The sequence below is a fragment of the Oncorhynchus mykiss genome, chromosome 25, assembly GCF_057628025.1.
Source record: "Oncorhynchus mykiss isolate SJ-2025 chromosome 25, ASM5762802v1, whole genome shotgun sequence".
Classification (NCBI taxonomy): Eukaryota; Metazoa; Chordata; class Actinopteri; order Salmoniformes; family Salmonidae; genus Oncorhynchus; species Oncorhynchus mykiss.
This window is the reverse complement of record NC_143046.1, coordinates 38622809-38628070: the sequence shown is the minus strand read 5'-3', so window position 1 is coordinate 38628070 and position 5262 is coordinate 38622809. Positions and strand designations below refer to the sequence as shown.

General features: G+C 42.1%; 1 long non-coding RNA gene across 1 annotated transcript; it reads right to left on the bottom strand.

Moving 5' to 3' along the window:
• Positions 1-2566: 2566 nt before the first annotated feature.
• Positions 2567-4762, bottom strand: LOC149971817 (uncharacterized). Its single transcript, XR_016491700.1, has 2 exons — positions 4515-4762; positions 2567-3376 (listed from the first exon to the last, which is right to left on the bottom strand). It is a non-coding gene; the product is annotated as an uncharacterized LOC149971817 (long non-coding RNA).
• Positions 4763-5262: the final 500 nt, after the last annotated feature.

Sequence of the window (5262 nt, the reverse complement as noted above, 5' to 3'; positions counted from 1 at the left end):
CTGATGTCCAGAAGCTCTTTCAGGTCATAAGAAATGTTAGCAGCAACATTATGTATAAAATGATCTAAAAACAATGCAGAATAAAATATAAAAAAATTGCACGGTTGGTTAAGAGCCAATAAAATGGCAGCCATCCTCTCCGGTGCCATCACACAATAATCAATTCAAACATTGAGTATCGCCGGTTCACTATATTTCTTTCGCTCCAATTGTTACCCATTTCAGGAAACTAGGTGCATGTCGCAGGTCACTGCTTCACAGGAGAGCTGTTTGAAAGTAAACAATGTTTTTGCAAAATGCCTTTTTGGCAGAAATGCCTTCTGGAACATGTGAACTTTCATGTGCCTTAATAACAAACTTGTATGCCATCTGTAAATACGAATAAAATTGTTAAATTATGAACCCAGTTGGTTAAGACACAGAAAAAGACAGCAGCCTTCCCACTAGCCATGATTGGCTGAGACAATGAGTGGGCTGGACATGCCAAAAGATGAGTTTGGATTGGTCTGCCATATAGCACGCTTCTGTCTATTTGAGCTGGTCAGTATGTCTAGGTAATCCTGTCTAACTCTGCTTTTTTTGTTTCTTGTAAGTAAAACTGCATAAGTGTTGCTCTCCACTTTCTGGAGGACCAAGTTTTGAAATCAGTGGAATTTGAGTATAATAGCTAAGGAGATGGGCAACCATGGCATTTCAACTAAGGGCAACCATGGCATTCGACAGGAGACGTATCCATCCATGGAATTATGTATACAGAGATTTCAGAATTTCAGCCTACAGCTGTGACTCTAGCCAACTCAGTTGATATTCAGAAAACCTTATGTGTCACGATAAAATATATATAACATAAAACTGGTCGATATTTCATGGACCTGGGCGAAGGGATGGCAAAGAAACAGCTTCAAATCAAATTTCTGAGATTAAAATGCTGGCTTTAATGTAAGATCTAGCTTTCATCTCACCTTGATATGAAATCCAGATATAGGATAAGTGGGAGGAATAAGCAAGCAGTCATAGAGAGAGTTCACATGGCACGAACCACATCAAACTAGAGAACGATATTGGCCTTTGAGTCTATTGGTCCTTCTCCATCGGCTTTGCCAATAGTCCCTCTACATTGCAAAACTGCTGCTAAGCCAGCCGCTAGTCACCACCTGAGCCACGAGCATGGTACAATGCCGAGGAATGTCTAGCTGGCAAAATCAGCAGCAGCAGCAAGCTAGCTCATTCTGCAACAGAAAGGTTCAATGTTAAGAAATGGATGAATTGACACAGTGACCCAAATCGAACTCTGTGGTGTTAGCTGGCTAGCTATATTAGCTACTGTGCTAGCTAGCTGGCTAGATAAACGTGCTAAGATATCAGATAGATAGAAGCGAATAGCCAACGTAGCTAGCTAACGTTTGCTGTTTATCATCTTGAACATGCACCATTTTCGGCAACGGGCCATCTGACTTGTGTTGGAACGTTATCAATTTACTGGTGTGCTGACCTGACCAGCCGCAATCGTATCAGTAAATTGAATGTTGATTGTCGGATTAGATGATTGTCGTAATAGGGAAAGGAGGAAGTGTTTTAAAATGCCTAAATAAAAAGGCTGGCAATAGGTTTAGCTACCTAAGAATCTTCCTGCATGTGTACAGACCAAGAAAGCTGTAGATCAGCGTGCATGTGTGTGCAGCCTCAATTCTCAAACAATGGGCATGTTTGAGATGTTGAGACAAAAAAAAAACGAAACGACAATGCAGGTTCTACAGTCACTCTCCTTGTTAGATATCATGCACATTTATGACTTGGCAGCAAATAGCATCGCCAATGAGCTAGTTCTCATAGTAGCAGTAAACAGCAGCAAGTGATTTGAATGATGAAGAGATGTGAGGAGATGTGAAAGGGAGCTAATTTAAAAGCTTTGCTCTATCCAATCGTAGAAGTAGGATCAAGTTACAATCCGCCCATTTTGTGACAATTTGGCTAGTTCAACAATTTAGATGTTTAGAATTTCGTCCTGGCAGCTGAGTTGTTTAGAGATGCATACTGACTGAAAATGAAAAAGTTTCCCAGGGCCCTCCCGAGTGATGCAGCAATCTAAGGCACTGCATCGCAGTGTTAGAGGTGTCACTACAGACCCAGGTTCGATCCCAGGCTGTGTCATAACCAGCCGTGAACGGGAGTCCCATAGAGCGGCGCACAATTGGCCCAGCGTCGTCAAGGGTTAGGGCAGGGTTTGGATGGGAGGGTCGCGCTCTAGCAACTCCCTGTGGCAGGCTGGGCGCCTGCAAGAGGACTTTTTTTCCTCCTTCATATTGGTGCGGTGTGCTTCCGGGTTAAGTGGGCGGATGTTAAGGAGCGCGGTTTGGCGGGTCATGTTTCGGAGGACGCATGACTTGACCTTTGCCTCCTGAGCCCGTTGGGGAGTTGCAGCGATAAGACAAGATCGAAATTGGAGAGAAATAGGGGGTACAAAAAAAAATGAAATGAATAAAAACCCCATCACGAAAAATTGCTACAAATACTAGTTTCGTAAACATCCGTGATCAGTGATCACAAATCATGACATTACGTTGGGTCCATTTGCATTAAATAATGTTATTTTATAGTCTCAAACAAACAACAGTTCAGATATGATGTCCTTCAATACAGGCGTGACATGCTGGAGTGATTCTTCCATGCAAATGTTGTTGATCAGTAGGATAATATAAGTCCCAAATGGAAGGCCATCTGTAGCACCATAGACTCCACTGATCAGTCAAAACAAGCTCAATAACTCAAAGCATGCACACACTCCTATTGAATATGCATTCACCTATAAGGTGATAAGGCCTATGCCATCTTAATTTACCCAGTTTATAAAAGTATTACCATTATGTTATGTAGTTAGATTGGTCGAAACAAAGTCAAATTCATTGTTTGGCTGTTGTCAGTAACAAATGTAATGATCAAATATCGTCCATCGGCCTTCTTGACCCGCAAAAATCTGTATCAGCCCTTAAAAAAATCCATATGGGTCATTCTGTACATCAAACATTCAAGTCTGGGAGATGAGGATGGGGCTGCGATGATCTAAAGACGACCAACCTGGACCCATAACATCATAAGGTGGGTTTTCTATTGGGGCTTTTTAAGTCTGGGGGGAGAAGAGCGGGGGTTGGTTTTTTCAACAGTGTGTATAGATTGATTTGAATCAAAATGTGAATTACTGTAAAGGTCTAATCCAATAACTGCCTTTAAAGTAGCTTCCTCAACATGGAGTGGAGACAAAGAGGGCTAACCTTTGAAGTTGGGCCTGATTCGGGGATCATAGATGATCAGTAATCTGTTCAAGATGTTACTGGTTGTATTATCAGGGACTCGTGCAAGATCCTCAGGTGTCAGCTGTCTGCAAAGAAGAAAAAAGGAAACTCTAAACCACATTACGTAGCACATCAAATTCTCCTGGATAAACAGCAGATGGAAGTATGCGTTTCTATTAAACAGTACTGTTTGATTGAACCATAACCTGAGAAGTACCTATTGGGGATTTAATTAGCTTTGGTAATAGGACCTCTCCAGCAAACAATGCTTGGTTGCTCTAATGTCAGCAACTAAATGGCAACATCCCCAATGTTGCTGAATATTACATTTGCATAACATTCCTTGCAACCATTGCATGACATTATTGGAACAGTGTGAGAAGCATTTGCATTTCTGTCAAATCGCAAAGGTTCTTAGTGTATTTGTGGAAGATCAACATCAGTTGTGACCTTTCAAGAATTTTCTAGGGAACACCTACAATGTTCAAGGAATGTCTTCTGCTTTCTGAGACTGATTTGCTGAAAGAACAATGACCCGAGGAGCGATGGATGGAGGGAGCAGAACTTGGCAGAGGAGAAGGATAATCTGCTCCACGTGGGTGGCAACTGAACTCTGCCAAGGAATTCGACTCGAAAAGCACTTTACAAACTATTCTGTAAACCTTATCAGGCACTAAGGATGAGTAAAAGTGCTCAGCAGGAATTTGTGTGCGTGTGTTTGCAGTTCCCTTGATCAAAATGTATCCTCTCTGCTCCACCATTGTGTTGAAGTACACTGACAACCTAGAGGGCCAAAGCTAAACTGGAACCAACTGGATCTCTGGGTCCACAAAAGCACACTGGGGCCTATTCCAAGAATAATCATATATAATGTACAGAATGTAGTGAATATTGTAATGGAATTAAATGTTTCCCTTCAAATTCAATCATCTTTGCATGTCTGATCCCTTTTAAGAATTAATAGAGTAAGACATCAAACATTGCATGACAAATTAGGCTTTGAAGCTAAAGCAGGGATATGGGTGACAAATCTCACTCTCTTAATTTTTTTTAGGCCAGCTGTCCACTCCCTGATTTCTAATGCACCAAACTTGTCTCTACTTGGACTACATTCTCAAAGACTAAGCATTTGCAAATGATCCGAGTAACTCGTATATTTGAGTTTGGGCAATATAGGCAATGCTGCCGGGAATCTCATGAGGTGGGGTGAAATTCTGCACTTACGAAGGACAGTAGACTTTCTTCCCCTTCTTTCCCTTCTTCGTCCCTTTTTCTTTGATGGATCCTCCATCTATCCAAACAAAGAGGACAAGGAGAAAGATGGCCAGCTTCTTGACACGCATCTTGGTCAACTCCTGAGCCTGAAAAGAGTCGAGAGAAAAGAAAAATGACATCTCTTCAACGGTCTCATGCTTAACGCATTGACATTCGTGATCACTCTACAAATGTTGTCTTTTCCCCATCCAATGAACCTTGAAGATGATTCGCACATATGGAGGAAGGCTACCACATTGGTTAGTTATATAAGAATACAGCCCATTCTCCTAATCCATTGCAATCACAGTAGGCACATATTTGCATATTTGCACATCGTGCACCACTCCCTAGCATTCTTCTTGCCAATGTCCAGTCTCTTGACAACAAGGTTGATGAAATCCGAGCAAGGGTAGCATTCCAGAGTGACATCAGAGGCTGTAACGTTCTTTGCTTCATGGAAACGTGGCTCACTGGAGAGACGCTATCCGAGGCGGTGCAGCCAACGGGTTTCTCCACGCATCGCGCAGACAGAAACAAACGTCTTTCTGGTAAGAAGAGGGGCGGGGGCGTATGCCTTATGGCTAACGTGACATGGTGTGATGAAAGAAACATACAGGAACTCAAATCCTTCTGTTCACCTGATTTAGAATTCCTCACAATCAAATGTAGACCGCATTATCTACCAAGAGAATTCTCTTCGATTATAATCACAGCC